Source organism: Carcharhinus amblyrhynchos, chromosome 21, assembly GCF_965287045.1.
Source record: "Carcharhinus amblyrhynchos chromosome 21, sCarAmb.v2.hapA, whole genome shotgun sequence".
In the NCBI taxonomy this organism is placed as follows: Eukaryota; Metazoa; Chordata; class Chondrichthyes; order Carcharhiniformes; family Carcharhinidae; genus Carcharhinus; species Carcharhinus amblyrhynchos.
In genome coordinates this window covers 2448360-2474378 of record NC_137344.1, presented here as the reverse complement: position 1 = coordinate 2474378, position 26019 = coordinate 2448360, and the positions used below count along the sequence as shown (strand labels likewise).

The 26019-nt window shown below is 49.4% G+C and overlaps 1 long non-coding RNA gene across 1 annotated transcript in view; it reads right to left on the bottom strand.

The window, feature by feature from the left end:
- The window catches only part of LOC145356291 (uncharacterized), a 75207-nt gene extending 67786 nt beyond the window's left edge, over positions 1-7421 (bottom strand). Inside the window, exon 1 of the long non-coding RNA XR_013889112.1 lies at positions 7352-7421. This is a non-coding gene — a long non-coding RNA (uncharacterized LOC145356291). The remainder of the gene's footprint in view (positions 1-7351) is intronic.
- Between the last annotated feature and the right edge of the window lie 18598 nt (positions 7422-26019).

The window sequence follows — 26019 nt, the reverse complement described above, 5'->3', positions numbered from 1 at the left end:
CAACAAAGCAGAAGCAGGCCATTCGGTCCATCAGACTAACCTACCAGGCCCTATCCCAGGAACCCCATGCGTTTAACTCACTAATCCCCATAACCTACACATCTTATGGGGCAGTTTAGCAGAGGCAAAACACCTAATGTGCACATCTTTGGACTGTGGGAGGAAACCGGAGCATTCGGAGGAAACCTATGAATTTATCACTAGACCATTAATCCAGAAACTCAACTAATGTTCTGGGGGCCTCGGTTCAAATCCCACCACAGCAGATAGAGGAATTAGAACTCAATAAAAAATATCTGGAATTAAGAATCTACTGATGACCATGAAACCAGTATCAATTGTCGGAAAAAACCCACCTGGTTCACTAATGTCCTTTAGGGAAGGAAATCTGCCGTCCTTACCCGGTCTGGCCTGTATCCGCCCACAGCAATGTGACTGACTCTCGACTGCCCTCCAAGGGTAACTAGAGATGGGCAATAAATGCTGGCCAGCCAGAGACACCCATGTCCCATGAGTGAATAAAGAAATATTGGCTATTCAAATCGATTCTCCAGTGACAAACTAGCCAATCTTAGTAATGGTTTCAGCAATTTTTTGCTGAGATTTGGAGAAGGTTTGACGTGAGCTCAGTAACCATGGCAACTGCCTGAGAAAATGATGGATTTGTTGGGAAAACTCGATTCCTGCAGTGTTGGAAACAGCGACGGATTCAAAGTTACTTTGTGAGGCTGATCTGGGCAGATGGAAGGGCCAGAGCAGCTCGGAATTGGACAATGTGGCAGTGGAAATGGTTAAGATACAGAACAGCATCAAGATCAAAAACTGACCCGAGGCTCAGCAGGTTATTGTGCCATGGTATTCAATCGGTTCAATGACTGACAATGTGACAGCCAGACAAGGTACTGATAAATCATCTGAAATTTGAAGAGGTGACAAAATCCTTTGACAGTTACTTTAACCTTCGGAGTAACAAAATTTTAGAAAAAGCAAAGTTTAATCAAAGGCCCCAAATTCCTGGAGAACCTGAGGACCCTTCATTAATAATAATATTAATTAATAACAACCTCCCATCCATTGATTCTGTCTACACTTCCCGCTGCCTCGGCAAAACAGCCGGTATAATTAAGGACCCCACACACCCCGGACATTCTCTCTTCCACCTTCTTCCATTGGGAAAAAGATACAAAAGTCTGAGGTCACGTACCAACCGACTCAATATAGCTTCTTCCCTGCTGCTGTCAGACTTTTGAATGGACTTACCTTGCTTTAAGTTGATCTTTCTCTACACCCTAGCTTTGACTGTAACTCTACATTCTGCACTCTCTCCTTTCCTTCTCTATGAGCGGTATGTTTTGTCTGTATGGCACGCAAGAAACAATACTTTTCACTGTATGTTAATACAAGTGACAACAATAAATCAAATCAAATCAAAAATAATTAGGGTCATTTGGTTGAAGATTGTGAATCGGAGTCTTAACTCTGAGTTGGTGTGAGACTGTGCTTTCACTTTCTGACCTCCTTCAACCAAAAGAGATTTAATTTTGGAGAAGGTGATACAGATTATCAGATCATCAGCAAAATAGAATCAGATTAAGAGGGGAAGATAAAGCTGGTGGAAGATAACCCTGAGGACACTCCAGCCGATTAAACAACAAAATGCAAAACTCAAGATGGTGATAAATAATGTCGGCACTGAGACACCAGAAAGCCCCACAGGTACAAAGGGCACTCTGTAAGCAGGGCAGAACGGTTCCACACGGTCAGACACCTTGGGAAAATATATAGATCTAAAACCCCAAAATATACAGAAAACCTTAGCACCAAAACCCAGCAACAAATTACAGGATGAATAACAACACTCCCGAGGTGGGATTACAGATCCCAGATATTCTTTCCGGAATGCGGACATCTGTGTCTAAGGGCAGACTGTTCATTTTAAATTCTGACAACACCAGGTTTTAATCCAACCGATTTATTTGATAGTAAACGCACAAGCTTTCGGGGTTAGTCCCTTCGTCACGAAGGGACTAACCCCGAAAGCTTGTGCGTTTACTATCAAATAAATCGGTTGGATTAAAACCTGGTGTTATCAGACTTTTTACTGTGTTTACGCCAGTCCAACGCCGGCATTCCCACATCATTTTAAATTCGACACAGAAGTGAGAGTGAGAGTCCTGTCCAAAGGGGAATCCTGTTCCTTTCTAAACAGATGAAGGTAATCTTCTTCAGGCTGAAGAGGAAAGGGAGAAGCTGGGTCAACAAATCCGAGAGTGACCCTCACTCTTCACCATTTATTCTCAGAGTGAAGTCAAACCCCAGCTGGTAGAATCTGCTGGTATAATCCTGTAAACATCGGTCAATATTGAAACGTAGAAGTGTAGAAACCAGAAGCTGGAGCCTGCTCCACCATTCAGATTCATCATGGCTGATCATTGAATTCAATATCCTGATCCCCCTCCCCCCCGATATCCCTCGATCCCTTTAGTCCCATGAGCGATATCTAATTTCTTCTTGAAATCAGACAATGTTTTGGTCTCAACTACTTTCTGTGGGAGTGAATTCCACACATTCCCCACCCTCTGGCTGAAGACATTTCTCCTCAGCTCAGCTCTAACGGGTTTGCCCCTTATCCTCAAACTCTGACCCCTGGTTCTGTCCTCCCCCCACCATCGGGAACAAGTGCCTCCCTTACATCAGGAGGCCACAATCCAAGATTCCCCAGAAACCAGGGGCTCGGAAGGCGATACACAGCAGATGTGAGAGTTAAAAAGTCCCGGGACCATGGAAATGTCCGCTGAGCTCAGCAGGGATTTTCCGGCTGCGCTTGCCCCAAAACTGGAAAATCCCGCCTGAGGTCAATGGACTTTTCCATGGTCTGTACCGCCACCCCCCCAACCCCCACCCCACCCCCACCCCCACCTCGGCGACTACAACTCCCGTGACAGGCGGGATGGGAAAACTCCCCCCAGTGTCAATTTGCTGAACAAGATTAGGGAACAGAGTCAAGATAAAGGAAGGAATAAAACAAACTACAGAATCTTCCCACCAGCAGGATTTTCCAGTCCCGCCGCACTGACCCAGAGATTGGCCTGGCTGCCAAATTCTCCAAATTTGCTGCAGCGGGAACGTGGCGTGAACGGGTGGTGAGATCGCACCCCTAACACCTGAGAGTGAGAGAGGAAATATTGATAGAGAACAACAGGAAGGAGAGGAAAGTGTTGAATCTAAAACAATCAAACTTCAGATCGGATGGGTGAACAGCCAAGCCAGAACAAACTGAGAACCCTCCAAACCTCAGGAGAGGCAGGAAACCTCCAGACACTTGAACTCTGTGAAGTCAGTGGCTGGGGGTCGATGGGGTAGTGTGCAAATATACATGTAAATATATTTGAATAAAAACTGGGGCAGATGGAGTATTCGGGTGTTCGGGACTGAAAGGGTTAATGTGGGACTGGGGAAACAGGAATCCCCCACATGATGATGTAAAGGGAGTTACGCACACAGTAATCTGAGTGGAGATAGTTCATGGTTTGGACTGCAGGAACTCAGGGTGTTGTACGGCTGCATAACCCAAGACAACCAGGGCAACAAACACATTCTCAGACTTTTCTTTCAAATCTCTTCCAGTTGAGAAAGAGAGAAAAAGGAAGCAGAGAGGGAAATAATAAATGTAGCTGACTAATTCCCAGATACTGGTCATCTCACAGCAGTTTACAATTTTTACGTCTGAAATGGGCGGTTCGGGGGCACAGTGGGTTCGCGCTGCTGCCTCACAGTACCAGGGACCCGGGTTTGATTCCTGGCTTGGGTCACTGTCTAGGTAGAGTTTGCACGTTCTCCCCATGTCTGCATGGGTTTCCTCCAAGTGTTCCAGTTTCCTCCCACAGTCCAAAGATGTGAGTTGGGTTGATTGGCCGTGCTAAATTGCCCCTTAGTGTCAGGGGAACGAACTAGGATAAATGATGGTGCAGACACGATGGGCTGAATGGCCTCATTCTGCACTGTAGGATTCTAGGATTGTTACATTGAAACATGGCAGATAATCTGATCACAGAAAACTTTCACAAACACCAATGAGATAATAGACAGTTAACCTGTTTAATTGATGTAGTTTCAGGGATAAGCATTGGCCAGGACAGTGCGGATAATCCCCCGGGAATTCCCCAGAAAAATGCCGGAGATCTTTAACATCCACCTGAGAGGCAGAGTGGCCTCGTTCAAACATTCAGAAAGAAAGTAACTCCAACAGTGCGGCATTCCCTCAGCACTGACCCTCTGACAGTGCGGCACTCCCTCAGCACTGACCCTCTGACAGTGCGGCACTCCCTCGGCACTGACCCTCTGACAGTGCGGCGCTCCCTCAGCACTGACCCTCTGACAGTGCGGCACTCCCTCAGCACTGACCCTCTGACAGTGCGGCACTCCCTTGGCACTGACCCTCTGACAGTGCGGCACTCCCTCGGCACTGACCCTCTGACAGTGCGGCACTCCCTCGGCACTGACCCTCTGACAGTGCGGCGCTCCCTCAGCACTGACCCTCTGACAGTGCGGCACTCCCTCAGCACTGACCCTCTGACAGTGCGGCACTCCCTCAGCACTGACCCTCTGACAGTGCGGCGCTCCCTCAGCACTGACCCTCTGACAGTGCGGCACTCCCCCAGCACTGACCCTCTGACAGTGCGGCACTCCCTCAGCACTGACCCTCTGACAGTGCGGCACTCCCTCAGCACTGACCCTCTGACAGTGCGGCACTCCCTCAGCACTGACCCTCTGACAGTGCGGCACTCCCTCAGCACTGACCCTCTGACAGTGTGGCGCTCCCTCAGCACTGACCCTCTGACAGTGCGGCACTCCCTCAGCACTGACCCTCTGACAGTGCGGCACTCCCTCAGCACTGACCCTCTGACAGTGCGGCACTCCCTCAGCACTGACCCTCTGACAGTGCGGCACTCCCTCAGTACTGACCCTCTGACAGTAGGGGGTGCTCTCTCAATGCTGCAACTTCAGGAATGGCCTCTGATCTCACCGAGGCATCTAAGGTGGCCGCCGGTAGCTTCCTCTGATTGGCTGCTGCTATTAAAATTGTAGCCACTGCCTTACTATCCACCATTCCACCAGAGGACACAGCTCTCCGCTGTTAACATCAGGACCCAGAGACAGTGAAACTCTGCCCAAGACCCCGCCATCCCAGTGTCAACAGCCCTCATCTTCCTCTGGATGGGGTTCTCTGGTCTTGTCGACCTTCCCCGACCCCCGTCCGCCTCACCCGCTACCACTGCCAGCAAGAACGGAGAATTTAATGCTCAGTCAAATTCCCCATTCACTGCAGCAGGACTGGAAAATCCCCAGCTGCGGCGAGCCTGGAGAATTCCGGCTTTGTGCTGGCTCTGTGCAGTCTGCAGACCAGAACAACAGACAGTCCTGCAACAATGGTCATACAGGGGCTGAATACTAATTCACTCTTACATCTCTACCTTTATTTTTCACGCTGCCTCTCACTCTCAGACACACACTCTCTCGGATATGTACCGGACTCTGTCTCTCAGGGTTCAGTTAGTTATTTTTCACATTCTGAACCGGTTGAAGTGCTACTTTTGACTTTAAACACGAATCCCCCTTTCTTTCTTCATCCATCATTCAGGGTGTAATTATTACCGTGGATTACAGTTAACTAACCAGGAGTAGAGGGGTATTGTGAGTGAGGACAGCAGCGAGTGATAGTAACTAGTTTAACCAATTCTACATGACCAGCTGCCAGTTTTCCTGACTGAAGTTTATGGCAGATAGTTCTCCCGCTGTGCTGATCTGGAACATCTGAGAGACTCCGTAATCACTACTGATGAATTATTTCAGGGACTTTGCAAAAATGTTCTATTGTAGCCTCAAGGCATTTAAACTATTCAGAGAAAGACACATTCCAAAAAGTGAGCACAACTCTTAAATCAACCTTCTCTTTATCTCACTTTTCTTTCCATTTCAGTAACGCAAATACAATATTTTTTTACAATTGACAACACTGTCCCCATCAAACGCTCCCAAATCACAGGGTTAGATACAGAGTAAAACTCCCTCTACTCTGTCCCCCCATCAAACACTCCCAGGACAGGTACAGCACGGGGTTAGATACAGAGTAAAGCTCCCTCTACACTGTCCCCCCCATCAAACACTCCCAGGACAGGTACAGCACGGGGTTAGATACAGAGTAAAGCTCCCTCTACACTGTCCCCCATCAAACACTCCCAGGACAGGTACAGCACGGGGTTAGATACAGAGTAAAGCTCCCTCTACACTGTCCCCCATCAAACACTCCCAGGACAGGTACAGCACGGGGTTAGATACAGAGTAAAGCTCCCTCTACACTGTCCCCCATCAAACACTCCCAGGACAGGTACAGCACGGGGTTAGATACAGAGTAAAGCTCCCTCTACACTGTCCCCATCAAACACTCCCAGGACAGGTACAGCACGGGGTTAGATACAGAGTAAAGCTCCCTCTACACTGTCCCCCCATCAAACACTCCCAGGACAGGTACAGCACGGGGTTAGATACAGAGTAAAGCTCCCTCTACACTGTCCCCATCAAACACTCCCAGGGCAGGTACAGCACAGGGTTAGATTCAGAGTAAAGCTCCCTCTACACTGTCCCCCATCAAACACTCCCAGGACAGGTACAGCACGGGGTTAGATACAGAGTAAAGCTCCCTCTACACTGTCCCCCCATCAAACACTCCCAGGACAGGTACAGCATGGGGTTAGATACAGAGTAAAGCTCCCTCTACACTGTCCCCATCAAACACTCCCAGGGCAGGTACAGCACAGGGTTAGATTCAGAGTAAAGCTCCCTCTACACTGTCCCCCATCAAACACTCCCAGGACAGGTACAGCACGGGGTTAGATACAGAGTAAAGCTCCCTCTACACTGTCCCCATCAAACACTCCCAGGGCAGGTACAGCACAGGGTTAGATACAGAGTAAAGCTCCCTCTACACTGTCCCCCATCAAACACTCCCAGGACAGGTACAGCACGGGGTTAGATACAGAGTAAAGCTCCCTCTACACTGTCCCCATCAAACACTCCCAGGACAGGTACAGCACGGGGTTAGATACACAGTGATGCTCCCCACACTATCAGGTTCTGAGTTGGTTATGGTCGGTTAATGACTCCCATCAGGCCTCCACTGTACCGAATATTACCTGAACAAACTCTCCAATTAAACCTCTCTGTCGGACCCTGACTGAGCTGCTCTGAACTTCCAATTTAATTCCTGCTGATCTCTGCTTCAGAACTTTCCCTGGCCACACGGTAACTAATCCTTCCTCATTGGGATTCTATCTCAGTGAGAAACACCTACCCTGGTGCTGTGGCGATGTCCTTCCCCAGGACCTCATCTCCAAGATTATAAAATGAAACATTTGAACAGAATGGATTCCACAGGTTGTGGAGGTAAATGCAGCTCTGAGTATTTGTACAGATTCTGGAGTTGGAGCTAATCCCTCTCGGTGACCTGTCACAACTGATTTATTCTGGCTCCTTACAGTCACAACACAAATCGTATTTTTGACCTGATTATTCTGACAGGCACCGTTTCTTGTTTATTTCTGTTTATTGTTTGAAATGGACACAGTGCTGTTTCGGTAACTGGGCAATGCTGCTCTGAGGCTGCCAGTGACAGACACACACACACCAGGTATCCTCAGGAACCTCAGGGACAGGAGCTGCCATTCAGCCCATTAAACTAGCTGAGCTGCCCTGTCCCTCAGCTCCATTTGCTGGCTCGCCTCATTGGTCCCAATTTCTAACCAATAAATTCACTCCATTTCAATCTGGGAAGTTCCAAAAGAATCTCGGAATTTCCCCAAACAGATTTACAGAGTTGCTGTGGGGCAGAAGGAGGTCATTTAGTGCATCGTTCTATACTAGTTCTCCATTCCCCTGCCTTTCCCCCATCCTCCTGCACATTGTTTTTCATTCAAATAATCACCTAATGTCCTCTTGAAGCCCTCAGTGTTTTTTTAAGTTTATTTATTAATATCACAAGTAGACTTACATTAATACTGCAATGAAGTTACTATGACAATCCCCTAGCCCCTACACTCGGGCACCTGTTTGGATGGAACCTGCCTCCCCCACTCTCTCAGGCAGATCATTCCAGGCCCCAACCAATCGCTGTGTGGAAATGCATTTTCTCAAATCACATTTGCTTTTTTACATCTGTGTTATTTTCTGCACTCTCTCCAATCCATTCACATCCTTCCCATAGCGTGGCACCCAGAACCGTACACAATACTCCAGCTGAGGTCTAACTAGCATCTTTTATAAGTTCAGCATAATCTCAATGCTCTTGTACTCTGTAGGCCTATCAATAACCATTGTAAAAATCTGCTTCCAGATGTCAATCCCGATTGGCCAGCCTATAACCTTACAATGATGTCCCCTTACTCTGCACTCAAACCACAGAAACAGTGTTCAGTCAATATCACTCTGTATCGACACAAGACATTGTTGAGGCAACACTTGGAATACTGTGTGCAGTTCTGGTCACCCTATTATAGAAAGAATATTATTAAACTAGAGAGAGTGCAGAAAAGATTTACTAGGATGCTACTGGGATTTGATGGTTTGAGTTATAAGGAGAGGCTGGATAGACTGGGACTTTTCCCTCTGGAGCGTAGGAGGCTGAGGGGTGATCTTATAGAGGTCTATAAAATAATGAGGGGCACAGATCAGCTAGATAGTCAATATCTTTTCCCAAAGGTGAGGGAGTCTAAAACTAGAGGGCACAGGTTTAAGCTGAGAGGGGAGAGATACAAAAGGGTCCAGAGGGGAATTTTTTCACACAGAGGGTGGTGAGTGTTTGGAACGAGCTGCCAGAGGCAGTAGTAGAGGCAGGGACAATTTTGTCGTTTAAAAAATATTTAGACAGTTACATGGGTAGGGAGGGTATAGAGGGATAGGGGCCAAACACAGGCAATTGGGACTAGCTTAGAGGTTTAAAAAAAGGGAGGAATGGACAAGTTGGGCTGAAGGGCCTGTTTCCATGCTGTAAACCACATGACTGTATGATTTAACCCCGTGCTGTACCTGTCCTGGGAGTGTTTGATGGGGACAGTGTAGAGGGAGCTTTACTCTGTATCTAACCCCGTGCTGTACCTGTCCTGGGAGTGTTTGATGGGGGCTGGGAATGCAATCACTGTTTGAAACACTTACAGCAGTTTGAACTGACTGTTTGTATCTCTTGGGTTCCCTGGGGAGGAGCTGATATGTTTTTAATATCAGATTACATTAAATTTGTTGAGAAGAACTCTCATTAGTTTCCACTCACATCTGTCAATGTGACAGGGATGTGTGGTAGAGATGGGAGCGACACTGCTGTGTCAATAGCCCGTTTCTATCTAAATCCTCAATGGGGACGGAGATGTCTTTGTTCCGATGCAGGATAATAAAGCAGGAAGCGTCCGTTCAAATCCACCAGAACACTTCTCAAAAACTGGAATTTAAATCCAGCCTCAATAACGGTGACCCTGAAACCCCAGGATTGTTGTAAAAACCCCTTCTGGTTTACCAGTGTCCTTTAGGGAAGGGAATCTTTCCCTGGTCTGGCCCACATGTCAATCCAGAGTCACTGCAATGTTCATGTCTCTCATCTGCTCACTGATCTAACCAATTAGTTATCAAACTGTTCAGAACTTCAACTGCAACAGTTCAAGAAAGTGATCCTTAATCAATTTCTTCAGGCAGCAAAAAACGTGATGTTTAAATCAATGATAACTGGGGCTTAAAACATTAAACTATAAGGACAGGTCACACAGACTTAAAGTAAAGTTTATTTATTTATTAGTGTCACAAGTAGGCTTATGTTAACACTGCAATGAAGTTACTGTGAAAATCCCCCAGTTGCCACACTCCGGCGCCTGTTCAGGTACACTGAGGGAGAGTTTAGCACGGCCAATGAACCTAACCAGTATGTCTTTCAGACTGTGGGAGGAAACCGGAGCGCTCGGAGGAAACCCACGCAGATATGGGGAGAACATGCAGACTCCACACCGAGAATTGAACCCAGGTCCCTGGTGCTGTTGCTAATCCTGCTCCCTGGTGCGAACAACCATGCCACCCCACAACGTGTGTTTCCCGGAATGTGGAAGATTAAACATTGATCTAACTAAGGTGTTTAGAATGATTGGAAGGTTTGATCGGGTAGACAGAAAGAAACTTTTTTCTCTGGTGGGGGAATCAAGAACAAAGGGGCAGAACCTTGAAATGTCAGCCTGAGCCGGAGTGTTCAATTGTTCTGTGTTCTATTTTGTGGCTCTGTTTGCTATTGATGTTCACTGTGCTTGATTGTTTTAGCCTGGGTGTGGACTCAGAGAGAAGTAAGTAAAGCTCTGGGCTGGAAATCTCCGTTTGTTCGTGTCCCACCACTGCTGCCAGCAAGGATGGAAAATTTGGCACTCTGTCAAATTTCCAGTCACCGCAGTGGGAGTGGAGAATTCTGCTGGTGTGAACAACCGGAGAATCCCACCCCTGGAAACCAGAACTGAGACATGGAGCAGACACACACGCATTGAGAATTGTGCCATCACCGCCTACCCCCCCCCAGGTAGGTCACATATACAACAAGACTGTTTCAGAATTATGTCAGGAAATACTTTCTCACACAAAGGGAGAGCCCCTAAAAACGGATACTTTGGGTTGAGGCATCAAAGGATATGGAACAAGGATGGGTGGATGGAGGAGAGATACAGAATCAGTCATGTCCGATCCAGCTGCTGGGCTGAAGTGAATGAACTTCCCCAGTTTCTGATCCACAGCAGAGCAACTGAAGAATCGAACAGGGTGAAAAGGTGAGTGGGTGAGAGGGTGAGAGGGTGAAAGGGTGAATGGGTGAGAGGGTGAATGGGTGAGTGGGTGAGAGGGTGAGAGGGTGAATGGGTGAGAGGGTGAATGGGTGAGTGGGTGAGTGGGTGAGAGGGTGAGAGGGTGAGTGGGTGAGAGGGTGAGTGGGTGAATGGGTGAGAGGGTGAGTGGGTGAGTGGGTGAGAGGGTGAATGGGTGAGAGGGTGAGAGGGTGAGAGGGTGAGTGGGTGAATGGGTGAGAGGGTGAATGGGTGAGTGGGTGAGTGGGTGAGAGGGTGAATGGGTGAGAGGGTGAGTGGGTGAGTGGGTGAGTGGGTGAATGGGTGAGAGGGTGAGTGGGTGACTGGGTGAGAGGGTGAATGGGTGAGAGGGTGAGAGGGTGAGTGGGTGAGTGGGTGAATGGGTGAGAGGGTGAGAGGGTGAGTGGGTGAATGGGTGAGAGGGTGAGAGGGTGAATGGGTGAGTGGGTGAGTGGGTGAGAGGGTGAGTGGGTGAATGGGTGAGAGGGTGAGTGGGTGAATGGGTGAGAGGGTGAGAGGGTGAATGGGTGAGTGGGTGAGAGGGTGAATGGGTGAATGGGTGAGTGGGTGAATGGGTGAGAGGGTGAGAGGGTGAAAGGATGAGTGGGTGAAAGGGTGAGTGGGTGAGTGGGGGAAAGGTTTCGGGAAGGAGATCGGTGTAGTGTCACTAAAAAAAGGATAAAGGGATATGGGGAACAGGTGGATTTGAGACTCGGGTGAGATTATCCGTGGTTATGTTCCTGAAGGTGATTGAGGGTTAGTCAGGAATTGGATTTGTGGCTTTCATGGCAGTGAGATTCCACAAGAATCCGAGATCTCGGAATGGGCCATTGAGCCCTTCCAGCCTGCTCCCATGAGACCACAGCTGATTAATTTCAATACCATCCCCCTGCACTATCCCTGTATCCCTTCACATTTCTAACATGTGGAAATCTATCAGTCTTGAACATTCTCAATAACTGAGTCTCCACAGGCCGCGGGAAGAGAATTCCAAAGATTCACCATCCTCTTAGTGAAGAAATTCCTCCTTATCTCAGCCTGCACTTTATCCTGAGACTGTGTCCCCAGGTCCTGGATTCCCCCAGCCTGGGGAATATCCTTCCTGCATCATGTCGGGTCCTGTCGGAATTCTGTACGAGACCACCTCTCATTTTACTAAACTCCAGAGAATAAAGACCGTGTCTAATTAATCTGTTCACAGACAATCCCTCCATTCCCTCCTGCTCCTAATTCACATATTTGATGTTAGATTGGTGAACTCCTGTTCCTCTCTGGCAGTGTCTCTCCTACAATAACATTCTCACTCATTTTGACTTACAGCTAGTCCTCTAATTATATATTCCTGTACATAATGAGCGTGTAATGAAAAGCCATTACTATCTGAATACCTTTTTAATTAGATGAACTAGATTTTAATACTGTGATTAAGTCTTAGATCACCAAATATTTTCATAATGCTGATTCTCAGAGCTGATGAATAACTTTTAGTCAGTGGGGCCACCGACGCGCTTGTTTTAGCACTGCTTGTTGGGAGGGTATGTGCTGGGAAGATAATGTTCTCGTGTTCTTTCATTTTGTACTTAAGACAAAAATGAGGAGTTAAAGAATGACAGAGTGAGACAGCGACAAAGGAGGCCATTCAGCCCGCTGTGCTAGCTCTTTGAAATCCAATTAGCCCCATTCCCCACTGTTCATTCCCTAAAGTCCAGCAAAATTCTCCCCTTCCGGCATCCATCCTCTTCTGAAACTCGCCATTGGATCTGTTGGCACTGCCTCACTCCAGTCACAACATCCCACTGCCCTCTCTGCCCCTCCCTGAGGCACCATCTCACTGCCCCCTCTGCCCCTCCCCGAGGCCTTACCATCCTTTCCAAAGTCTGGTGCTCCAGGTGAGATTCGGAATTCCAGCTCAGTTCTTCACAGTGATTTATAATCGTTTTAACAGAACTTCCTGGTTTAAATTCTCCGGGGACGATGTCAGCCTCTCATCCAGCTATCGATGGGCAGGACGGTACAACCTTGAGATCGGTGTGAGTTCGTGTCCAATTTCACAATCTAACCAGACCCGGATATCCGGCAAGATCCTCGAAGGCTGATCTCAATATTTAAATTCTATTTGAAATTGAATTGAAATATTATCACGGAGACCAGGACGCAGTCATCCGAAGGGGTTCACCGGTGAGGATCACATAGAGGTCAGAAACTCCAAGGTGTTTTATGAAGTCAGCCAGGATCCTAAGTTTCCAGCGATGAGCACGAGAAACTTCACTCTGGGCATGATTCAAACAACACACCGGGGAGCTTTTATCAAACTAAGTTTATCTAAGAATAAAGTTCACAAATAATAAGACAATGAGCAATAACTTTTACCAATTACAAAAATGCAACTGCTGAACTTGTACATTGTTCCAACACAAATAAACCCCTCCAAACACACCCCCCTCCCAGATTTAGCACAAAAAATCAGAATGCTCAGGTGATGTTAGACTTTGCAACTTTCTAACTCCCTCAGACCATAAGACTCAGGAGCAGAATGAGGCCACTCGGCCCATCGGGTCTGCTCTGCCATTCAATCATGGCTGATATTTTTCTCATCCCCATTCTCCTGCCTTCTCCCCATAAATTTCTCTCTGTGGTTTACTCCTTTAGACGATGAGTTAAAACCCTGAGGCTTTCTGACCCTGGAACTCTCAGTACACTTTGAGAGACAGAGGAACTCCTTACCTCTGGTTACCAGCCACCAAGAGGTAAATTTCCAGTACCAGGGAGAGACACAGAAGCACATTTCCTGTAGTCCTAACAGCCACTGCCAAACTGAAAAGGGATTTCTCCTGTGAAATAAAACTATCCAAAGGCACCACCTGATCGGACAGTCAGTCACAAATTCAACAACTCCCAAAAGGGTCGTAAAACTCCAGGACCCTGCGTTAGGCCCATTCTGTGCCTTTAGCAACAATGAAAGAACATCGGCTCAGACAGCTCGGTGCCAATAACACAAAAAAGGCCGGCTTAAAACAACTGCCGTGAAATATGATCAAAATACATTTCTTAAAGGTACAGAATCATCACACCCCTTCAATGGGGACCTGACGAATTGGCCTTGCCTACCAGGCAGTACCAACCTGGCACACTGGCAGTGCCCACTAGACAACAACAGGCAGTGCCTAAGGGTGGGGGCAAGGCCTACTAGGAGGGATCGTGGTCTGAAAGGGGGCATGGCCTGAGGGGAGGCATGCAGGGTGGCATTGTGCACTGTAACTGGCAATTGGCCAGGCCAGGAGAAGGGAAGTGATCGCTTGGGCCAGGACGGGGGGGGGTGGTTGGGGGGGGGGGGGGGGGGGGGGAACAATCAACTTGACCATGTGGTGGGGGTGGCGTTTGACTGGCCCGTGCAGTTGCAGTGATTGCCACAGAGGCCAGTCACCAATGAAGGGGAAGGGGAAATGATGATCTTCGGTGAGGGGATGTGTGACTCTGCGCATGTGCGATTGTGCCCTCCGCTGTCAGCTGCTGGCTTTCCAGTGAGCCTAGGCCCCTCCCCTTGCTGGCAGGAATATTCTTTGCACAGAGTGGCGTAAGATTGGACTTGTGGCTTCACCGAGAAAAAACAAATCTGAAACTTTCTCATTTTCATGCTTGATTTGGGACTTAATCTTTTTTAGTAAGTTCATCCACTCAATATCTCAATTTGCTTCACAACTTGTCCACCTATCTCCAAAGATTTGTGTATGAATGCAGGAAAGAAAATAATGGTGGCACAGTGGTTAGCACGGCTGCTTCACAGCGCCAGGGAACTGGGTTCAATTCCAGCCTCAGGTCACTGCCTGTGTGGAGTCTGCATGTTCTCCCCGTGTCTGTGTGGGTTTCCTCCGGCTGCTCCAGTTTCCTCCCACAGTCCGAAAGATGTGAGGGTTAAGTGGATTGGTCATGGTAAATTGACCTCAGTGTCCCAGGACATGTCAGTTAGTGGGGTTAGCAGAATAAATACGCAGGGTTACGGGAATGGGGTGGGGGGGGGTGGGAGTGGGAGTGGGAGGTGTTGGAGAGTCAGTGCAGACTCGATGGGCCGAATGTCCTCCTTATGCACTGTAGAAATTCTATGGTTCTAACATCAGGAACAGGAGCAGGAGGACATTCAGCCCATCGAACGTATTCTACCGTTCAACATGATCATGGCTGATTTTGACCTTCCCGTCCACTCCCCACGTCACAGAACTCCCTGAGAGACTCCGGTTCTATCCCAGCCTTAAACATGGCCCACTCCACACGGCCATTCAACTCCAACTATCCCAACTGTGACTGCCAAATGATGGTTTGCTCATAAACACAAGAGGAATTAGTGTTACGGAGCAGATTGTTATGAGGGGAGGCGGTGCCTTGGTGGTATTGTTACTGAATGAGTAATCCAGAGATCCTGAACAAGATCCGGAGACCCGAGTTCAATCCCGGGTTCGAATCCCAGTCACGGCAGCTGGTGGAGTTTGAATTCAATGAACAAAATCTGGAATTAAGAATCTACTGATGACGGTGAAACCATTGTCAATGATCGGAAAAACCCATCTGGTCCTTTAGAGCGGGAAATCTGCCGTCCTTACCCGGTCTGGCCTACCTGTCACTCCAGAACCCACGGCAATGTGGGTGACTTTCTGATTCTCTCTGAAATGGAGGGGAGTTAGGGGGAGGGAAATTAACGTCGGCCCAGGCACGGACACTACCTGAAAGACCCCCCCACCACCGTCCCCCCCCCACCACCGTCCCCCGCCCCCACCACCGTCCCCCGCCCCCCCAAAACTTTTCCCCAATGTCAGTCGAACCCCGATTCTCCGCCTCCTCGCTGCTGTTGGATATTTTATGAAACGAGTCAGACTGGTCCCTGTTTCACACAAAGTTCCAGATTCTGTGGCCTTTCCAACGATCTCCATTCAGTCTTTGTTTCCAGGATTGAGTTTCTGTGTTTTCATCAGTCAGGATTTTCCTGGCTGGGATCTCAGAGTGTCCGTGCTGGAATCTTTGATGTCACGGAGCAGAGGAGGGGGGGTGGGTTTTGAGAGTCCTGCGACCTGTGTCTCTATCCTGTCGGTGTGAAAGGTTTGAGTAACTCCCCCCCCCTCCGCCGAGTGCTGCTGACTGGAGCCCAGAAACAGTGTCGTCCCCTCAGACAGAGAAAAACACAGTGTGCTCAATAAATCAGAGAATAATCCAACATCAGACAGAGGGAAGGCAAGGAAGGAGAGGGAGAGGGACAGAGAGAGAGGGAGAGAGAGACGGGGAGATAGAGAGAGACAGAGAGAGAGAGAGGGAGAGAGAGACGGGGAGAGAGAGAGAGAAAGACATGGAAAAACAGAGTGAGAGAGAGACAGGGGGAGAGAGAAATGAGTACAAGAGAGAGAGAGACAGAGATGATCAAAGACAATGAGAGAAGTAGAGAGAAACAAGACAGTAATTATGAGATAGGTAAAGGGACAGAGAGGAGAGAAAGAGAATATTAGAGTGAGTCACAGAGAGAAAGAGAGAAAGGGAGAGTGAGAGGCAGAGTCACAGACAGGAGATAGAGAGAGCAAAGGGGAGGCTGGGGGAGAGACAGGAGGCTCGGGGAGGGATGGGGAGGCCACGGGGAGGGGTGGGGAGGCCGGGGGAGGGGTGGGGAGGCCGGGGGAGGGGTGGGGAGGCCAGGGGAGGGATGGGGAGGCCGGGGGAGGGGTGGGGAGGCCGGGGGAGGGGTGGGGAGGCCGGGGGAGGGATGGGGAGGCCGGGGGAGGGTCCGGAGGCTGGGGGAGGGGTGGGGAATCTGAGACTGGGTTGCAGGGAGCAGTATCAGTCGGGACTGGGTCTTGGGGGGGATGGGGGGGTGGGGGTGGGGGGGACAGTGGGGGTGGGGGGGGTGGGGGGGTGGGGGGGGTGGGGGGAGTGGGGGTGGGGGTGGGGGGTGGGGGGGAGGGGTGGGGGGAGTGGGGGTGGGGGAGGGGGGGCGCGATAGAGCCGCTTCCAACAAGACTGCCCAAAATCCAAAACAGAAACACAGAATCTTCCTGCCAATCACATCGTCAAGAAAACCTTTGAGCCAAAGTCCCAGGATGGTCCCGTCCAGCTGGGTGGCTGCGATTGGTGGGATTAGCTTGGTGGTATTCCCACTTCTTACAATCCCAAAACCCCCTCCCCCCCCCGTACAACACCCCCATCCCACCCCCTCACCCATCCCACCCCCTCACCCACACCCCCACCCCATCCCACCCCCTCACCCACCCCCCCAACCCCCATCCCACCCCATCCCACCCCCTCACCCACCTCATCCCACCCCCCCACCCCCTCACCCACCCCCTCACCCACCCCTATCTCACTCCTCCCCACCCCCCACCTCAGTTATGGGCAGCCAGGGATTGTCCTGCTCAGAGTAACATTGCAGAGAGGTTTGGTCGGAAATTGGGAAGCCCGTCCAAGGAATTTTACATTCGCTTCCCATCGACAAAGCCACTGGCAAGGGCAATGTAACATTCTACCCAGCGACTCAGCAGGTTACATAGAGCAGCACCACCATCTGCTGTCAGGATGGAGAACTGCAGGGACAGAGCATCCCAGTGAAAATGATGAGACCAACAACAACAATGACTTGCATTTATATAGCTTCGGTAACACAGATACAAGACACATTTTAAGGAACATGTTGAAGAAGAATCAAGAGGTGGAGAGTCAGAGAGGTTTAGGATAGAATTCCCAGCTGAAGGCACAGCCACCAACGATGGAGCGACTGGGGAATGTGCAAAGGCCTGAATTAGTGGAGTGCAGATCTCAGAGGGTTGTGAACCTGGAGAGATTACCGAGATGGGGGGGAGTTAAAAACAAGAATTTTAAAATTGAGGTTTTACTCGAGCAGGAACTATAAAGGTCAGTGAGCCGGGGGGAGGGGGAGGGGGGTGAGCTTTGGTGCGAGTTAATTCACGGACAGCAGTGCTTTGGATAAGTTCACTGAAGATTGTTCCCAACCCAATCCAGGGGGCGCCACCGGGGGGAGTGGAACTGCCTCGTCAGACTGGCCAATAGATGATGCTCTCTGTCTCAGGCCTTCCACAAGGTGTCAGCACCCCCTAACCCCAGAGCGATAGTGAGTTTTAAGGGGCTTCTTGACAAGTCCATGAATAGGATGGGAATAGAGAGGTCCGGTCCCCGGAAGGGTGGGGGGTTTTAGTTCAGTCGGGGGCAGCATGGTGGGTGCAGGCTTGGAGGGGGCCGAAGGGCCTGATCCTGTGCTGGAATTTTCTTTGTTCTTTGTTCGGAAGCAAGTTTCAGTTTGAGTTGGAAAGGTTCTGTTAAAATGTCCCTATTCCGTCCATAGAACCTACAGAAAGAGGCCATTTGGCCCATCCAGCCTGTGCCATATATCACCCAGGCCCCCCCCCCCCCCCCATCTCTGTAACACGGTGCATTTAGCCCGGCCAATCCACCTAACCCACAGCGTGGGAGGAAACCGGAGCATCCGGAGGGAACTCACACGTCACAACTTGTTTCCTCTTAAAGTCCACGGAGTCTGAACAAGAATCCTGTCGGATTCGGAAGGTGCCCCCCAGAGGCTGCCAAACCTGCTGAGGATTCCCAGCATTTCCTGTTTTGATTCCAGGGTTCCAGCATCTGCAGCATTTTGCTTTTATTTTTGTACATAAAAAACTCTGACGTTCCGAGCAGGTCAGAGGCTGGGAATCCTGCGGCGAGTAACTCACCTCCTGACTCCCTAAACCCAACCACTAACCAGGAGTGTGATGGAATATTCCCCACTTGCCTGGAGCTCCAACACTCGAGAAGCTCGACACCATCCAGGATAAAGCAGCCCCGTTTGATTGTCACCCCATCCACAAACACCCACTCCCTCCACCACCGACACTCAGTAACAGCCGTGTGTGTTACCGACAGGATTCACTGCAACAATTCACCAAGGCTCATAAGAACATAAGAAATAGGAGCAGGAGTAGACCATCCAGCCCTTCGAGCCTGCCCCGCCATTCAATAAGATCATGGCTGATCTGTCGCTGCTCAGTTCCACTTTCCCGCCCTCTCCCCATAACCCTTAATCCCCTCTCTTATCAAAAACCCATCAACCCGCGTCTTAAAAATATTGAGCGAGGCAGCCTCCACCACTTCAACGGGCAGAGAATTCCAGAGATTCACCACCCTTTGAGTGAAGAAGTTCCTCCTCAACTCCATTCTAAACCGCCCCCCCTTTATCTTGAGGCTGTGCCCCCTAGTCCTACTGTCCTTTCTGAGCGGGAAGAGTCTCTCCACCTCTATCCTATCCATCCCATTCATCATCTTATACGTCTCAATGAGATCTCCCCTCATTCTTCTAGACAGAAGAATGCTCCTTAGACAGCACCTTCCAAACCCACAGTCACTGCCAGCTCGAGGTAAAGATAAAGATACTGCTCCGTTCTTTGGGGGGGGGAGAGCTGACTGTGGTGATTTAACCCGAGGATCACCCCACCTCAGGGGAGGGGTAAGGTTGAGAAGTCCTCGGGGGCCCGGTACTGTTCATGTTGCTACACATCATAAACTAGCCGTCCAACCAACTGAGATAACCCAACCATCTAGCAGGACACGGGCCGCAGATACCCGGGAGCATCACCACCTGCAAGTTCCCCTTCCAAACCCCTCGCCATCCTGACTTGGAAATATATCACCGTTCCTTCACTGTCGCCAGGTCAAACTCCTGGAACTCCCTCCCTAACAGCGCTGTGGGTGTACCTGCACCTCAGAGACAGCAGTGGTTCAGGAAGACAGCTCACCACCATCTTCTCAGGGGGCAATTAGAACCGGGCAATGAACGATGGGCTAACCAGAGACTCCCCCCACCCCCCCACACCCCCCCACTCCCCCATGAACAAATTCAGGACTGCAGCTGGGCTTTGTGTGTTGTGGGGGGGGAGGAGGGGTTTTGAGGTTGATCACATCGACTGATCCCAGTAGATTCGAGGCTGAGATGCGATCAGGGTGTGGGGCTGGCGGGGTGGGGGCGGAGAGGGGGGGTGTCTCCTCCACCCTCACACTGTCTGATCCTGATACTAACCGACACCTTCAGACCCCGTGCCGGAGAGGGAGAGAGAGATGGAAACCAGAGCCGGGGGGGGGGGGGTCCCCACATGGTTAACCGGCATTTGTGCGGACAGGGGAAGATTCATCCATCAGCTGAATTCCTCCGAGAAATGTCTGAATCTCCAGGAAGTCCAATCAGAATAGAAACAGATTTGAGTGAGCTCATACCTATCAGTTGGCACAGGAACATTCATCGTCTGTTTCATTCATGAGAGAAAGATTCAAATTCCTTATTATTGAGATGTTCCATCGATGGTTGGAGACGGTGCAGCAACTGCCTGGGCTGCGATGAACCACCAACCTGCAGCGTTGGAGAGAGATATCAGCTGAGGGTGAAGCAATCAAACAGCTTCTTGTTTTGATGCCGACAGCCAGCGATGTGAGGAAAAGTGAACATGAAGAAATACTAATTAACACTTCAAAAAACCACCAGGAGTCTAAACAAACTTTTATCCTGGCAGCAGGGAAGGAAATTATTGGATCCAGCAACAATATCAAATACATTCAAAGTTGAAAACACAGGCTGTAAGAACATCAGCTCCAACTGCTGAGGGAGTAACTGACTCACCTCTTAATCAGAGTGTCAGAGGTTCAAATCCTACGCCAGAAATGTAACCGGGGTGAGGCTCTGCGAGGCTGCAGCACCCATCCTCAGATCAAACCAAAAACCATTGCTCCATCTGCTGTGCCAGGTGAATGGGGAAGATCTGGGCAACAATCAGAAAAAGAACACAAGTCAGTCTGGTACCCGAACCAGAATTTATCCCTCAAATAATAACGAAAATATCTCTATCTAACCCCGTGCTGTACCTGTCCTGGGAGTGTTTGATGGGGACAGTGTAGAGGGAGCTTTACTCTGTATCTAACCCCGTGCTGTACCTGTCCTGGGAGTGTTTGATGGGGACAGTGTAGAGGGAGCTTTACTCTGTATCTAACCCTGTGCTGTACCTGTCCTGGGAGTGTTTGATGGGGGGACAGTGTAGAGGGAGCTTTACTCTGTATCTAACCCCGTGCTGTACCTGTCCTGGGAGTGTTTGATGGGGGGACAGTGTAGAGGGAGCTTTACTCTGTATCTAACCCCGTGCTGTACCTGTCCTGGGAGTGTTTGATGGGGACAGTGTAGAGGGAGCTTTACTCTGTATCTAACCCTGTGCTGTACCTGTCCTGGGAGTGTTTGATGTGGGGACAGTGTAGAGGGAGCTTTACTCTGTATCTAACCCCGTGCTGTACCTGTCCTGGGAGTGTTTGATGGGGACAGTGTAGAGGGAGCTTTACTCTGTATCTAACCCCGTGCTGTACCTGTCCTGGGAGTGTTTGATGGGGGGACAGTGTAGAGGGAGCTTTACTCTGTATCTAACCCCGTGCTGTACCTGTCCTGGGAGTGTTTGATGGGGACAGTGTAGAGGGAGCTTTACTCTGTATCTAACCCTGTGCTGTACCTGTCCTGGGAGTGTTTGATGTGGGGACAGTGTAGAGGGAGCTTTACTCTGTATCTAACCCCGTGCTGTACCTGTCCTGGGAGTGTTTGATGGGGGGACGGTGTAGAGGGAGCTTTACTCTGTATCTAACCCCGTGCTGTACCTGTCCTGGGAGTGTTTGATGGGGGGACGGTGTAGAGGGAGCTTTACTCTGTATCTAACCCCGTGCTGTACCTGTCCTGGGAGTGTTTGATGGGGGGACGGTGTAGAGGGAGCTTTACTCTGTATCTAACCCCGTGCTGTACCTGTCCTGGGAGTGTTTGATGGGGGGACGGTGTAGAGGGAGCTTTACTCTGTATCTAATGGGTCTCCTGCATTCACATGCCTCACACTGGTGAGCAATAAAATTTTTAATAAAATGAGCAGAGATGTGAAATCTGAAGCTGATGAGGATGATTTACAACATTAAGAAACGTGAAAATGAGATAAACTGTGCTCTCTGGGGAGAGAATTAATAATCAATGATTGTTTGGAGCAATGAGATATCAGACAGAAATTGACACAGAATTAATCAAACTGGAAATTCACTGGGGAAGGATTTGTGTCTTTACAGGATGATCTCATTAACATCACTGAGTTTGGGGATTTTTAAACAAAGCAGAACAAATTTTCAATTTGGTCTCAAAATAACAACAACTCGCATTTAATTAGCACATTTAATGGATCAAACCAGCCCAAGGAGCCTCACAAGAGCACAAACACCCAACCACATGAGGAAATGGCAGAAGTCACATCTAAAGGGGTGGCACGGTGGCACAGGGATTAGCACTGCTGCCTCACTGAGCCTGGCACCCAGTCACTGTCTGAGGGGAGTTTGTTCCTTTTCCCTGTACCTGCGTGGGGAGGGTTTGGGACTGGCCATGAGTCCAGACACTCTGTGCAGTGATAACATTAGCTGAATCTTAAGGAAGGGGACAGATGGGTAGAGGACAGGAGAGGCTTGGGAAAGCTGGGAATGCTTTGCTACAACTGTCTATTCTCATATCTTCATCTTCCCCAGCAATACAGCATTCACACACCGCACAACCTGCTCTTTGTACACCTGGATGAGATTCCAGTCCGTAACTCGCTCCCGGGTATCGGTTATTCTATATATAAACCACCCCGAACCCCTCGATTAGATTCCAGTCTGTAACTCGCTCCCGGGTATCGGTTATTCTATATATAAACCACCCCGAACCCCTCGATTAGATTCCAGTCTGTAACTCACTCCCGGGTATCTGTTATTCTATATATAAACCACCCCGAACCCCTCGATTAGATTCCAGTCTGTAACTCACTCCCGGGTATCTGTTATTCTGTATATAAACCACCCCGAACCCCTCGATTAGATTCCAGTCTGTAACTCGCTCCCGGGTATCTGTTATTCTGTATATAAACCACCCCGAACCCCTCGATTAGATTCCAGTCTGTAACTCGCTCCCGGGTATCTGTTATTCTATATATAAACCACCCCGAACCCCTCGATTAGATTCCAGTCTGTAACTCACTCCCGGGTATCTGTTATTCTGTATATAAACCACCCCGAACCCCTCGATTAGATTCCAGTCTGTAACTCGCTCCCGGGTATCTGTTATTCTGTATATAAACCACCCCGAACCCCTCGATTAGATTCCAGTCTGTAACTCACTCCCGGGTATCTGTTATTCTATATATAAACCACCCCGAACCCCTCGGTTAGATTCCAGTCTGTAACTCACTCCCGGGTATCTGTTATTCTATATATAAACCACCCCGAACCCCTCGATTAGATTCCAGTCTGTAACTCACTCCCGGGTATCTGTTATTCTATATATAAACCACCCCGAACCCCTCGATTAGATTCCAGTCTGTAACTCACTCCCGGGTATCTGTTATTCTATATATAAACCACCCCAAACCCCTCGATTAGATTCCAGTCTGTAACTCGCTCCCGGGTATCTGTTATTCTATATATAAACCACCCCGAACCCCTCGATTAGATTCCAGTCTGTAACTCATTCCCGGGACTGATCATTGCCAAGTGTCTGATGATTGGAGTGGAATATTTTTATTGGCAGTTTGCTGACACAGTGCTCTGGGAGGAGAAGTCATTAATTTGAATGTGAAGATTTCACACACTCAGGCAGTGCTGTGTTGCTGGGGGTTGAACACAAATTCATTACAGCTGTTCTTGGAAGACAGGCAGTGTAATTGGGGAAACGAACTGACAAAGATTCCATTCACAGCTTTTACCAGTTTTATTTGTAGAAATCATTCAAATCAGAGCTACGTCTGAAACTCACAGTGTCAGTTCTGCGGGGGTGACATTCTTCACAATGTTGTGTGTGATGTAGAAACTTGTCACAGCCTTCCTGTCTGACACTGCGCTACTGACAGAGTGCCACACTGTCAGCGCAACCATCTCTCAGATTGTCAAAAAATTTCACTTGCATCCATTTTCCCAGGTGGATACAAAGTTCCCACAATTCCAATTGTGAGGAATTATCAGGGAATTCTTGCAGGAATTTGGGAAATAGTTATACCTTGATTGACACCACAAAAAATAAATTATCTGGTCACTGTCACATTGCTATTTGTGGGATCTTGCTGTATACAAATTGCAGTTTCCAACATTAGACAGTGGCTTATTTTCAAAGAATTTCATTGGAGCTTAAAGTCATTTGGAAAATCCTGATGTCGTGAAAAGTCACACAAATGGAAATTGGCCTATCCCTCACAGACTCATTCCCAAACTCTCAGTAACCCCTCTCCCCCACCCCCAGCACCCTGTGTTACTGACTGTATCTGTCCTGATGTTAATCCAGCTCCCTCACACTGTCACTCAGTAACCCCTCTCTCCCCCAGCACCCTGTGTTACTGACTGTATCTGTACAGATGTTAATCCAGCTCCCTCACACTGTCACTCAGTAACCCCTCTCTCCCCCCCCCAGCACCCTGTGTTACTGACTGTATCTGTACTGATGTTAATCCAGCTCCCTCACACTGTCACTCAGTAACCCCTCTCCCCCCCAGCACCCTGTGTTACTGATTATATCTCCACTGATGTTAATCCAGTGCCTCTATGTTATATATTTAAGTGGTTACATGATTGCTTTAAGAGCCACATGATTTGATGGTGATGTCATTCATAGGTTGCTGTTTAGTTTCATTTTCTACCCTGTACAGGGAACAACGCTTGCAGTCAATCTGTCCTTGTTAGTGTGACTCTATGGGGCCAATTTTACCATTTTGATTCTAATTGCTGAATCTGGGAGTGTTCCAGATCCGACTTTTAGACCCGTTCTCAGGTGCCGCCATCTGCACTCTGCCCGAAAAAGGTTAGTGATTCTGAATCACGCTGCAGAATCCTGTGGATGAGGCTTATCGTGCCCGAAATGCTGCAGCTCCGCTCGGAGTCTCCAACTGCACACGCGCAGTGAGAATAATACAAAAACCCTCCCCTGCCACATCGCTCCTGGGCCGTATTATGCCTCCCCCTGGTCCCCACAGACATAACTGTCCCCCTCATCCCCCCATAACCCCACTACCCAGGCTAATCGCAGCCCCCAACCCCTTCCCCCCGCTCGCAGAATGGCAGTGGACCTCCCCTCAACCCCACCAGAGAGCCGTCCGACCTGCCTCCCCCCTCCCCCCACCCCCCACCCCCCTCCCCCCTCCCCCCTCCCCCCACCCCCCTCCCCCCTCCCCCCTCCCCCCTCCCCCCTCCCCCCTCCCCCCACCCCCCTCCCCCCTCCCCCCACCCCCCTCCCCCCACCATCAATCTGAGTCAGAGAGCCGCGGGAACGCCTGAACTCACTTCCTCAGGAGCTGGAGTGCCCCAGTTGGACCTTTGTGGACAATGTCCATTTTGCGCTGAATCTGGAGGTGCGGATGTGGTGGTAAAGGGGGAAGTGCCGGTAGGTTTGGGCGTCCAGCTCACGAGGTCAATTTAAATTGATGTTGTGGCCGTTTTGGGCGTGGTCCCGATGGTGGCTACTTTGGACCCTTGATAAAGGGGGAACAGCGCAGAGGCAGACACGGATCGCGTGACTCACCTCACACCTGACTTTCCCAACCTGATCAGGCCCCATGTCTGCAAACTACATCTTCCCACAGCCACTAACATCGCTCGGACATTACAAAAGCAAATTAGCAATGATTCAGGATTTTGTTTTTTCGGGAACATCGAGCAAACATCCAGAGTCTGAAAAAAGCATCGTGGGTCCCCAGTCTCCGAGGATTGGAAAGCTGCTGGAAAATGAACAATGGGGATAGGGATTGATTCACCAGAGAAGGGAGAGCAGGTAGGAAAAACCTGGAAAAAAAGCGAGTGGAATCCTCCCAGCCTCCTGGTGGGTGTGGGTGTTGCAGTGTGTAGGGGGTGGGGAGATAAATGAGGGAAGCTTTCTGTGTGGTTTTAAAGGAGGGAGTTTTTCCAAGCAGAGAAGGATGAAACTCCAGGCAGTTTTTCTGGCATACTTGGAAAGAATGGATTCTCTATAGTGGAGGAAGGGCCATTTGAAAAGGGATATATCAATTCAAGGTTCTCCAGGGTAAAACGGGGAATGCCGGGAAGACAGTAAAGTACAAAATATATCCTGCAACTCGAGTCACTCGTGCTGCAGAGA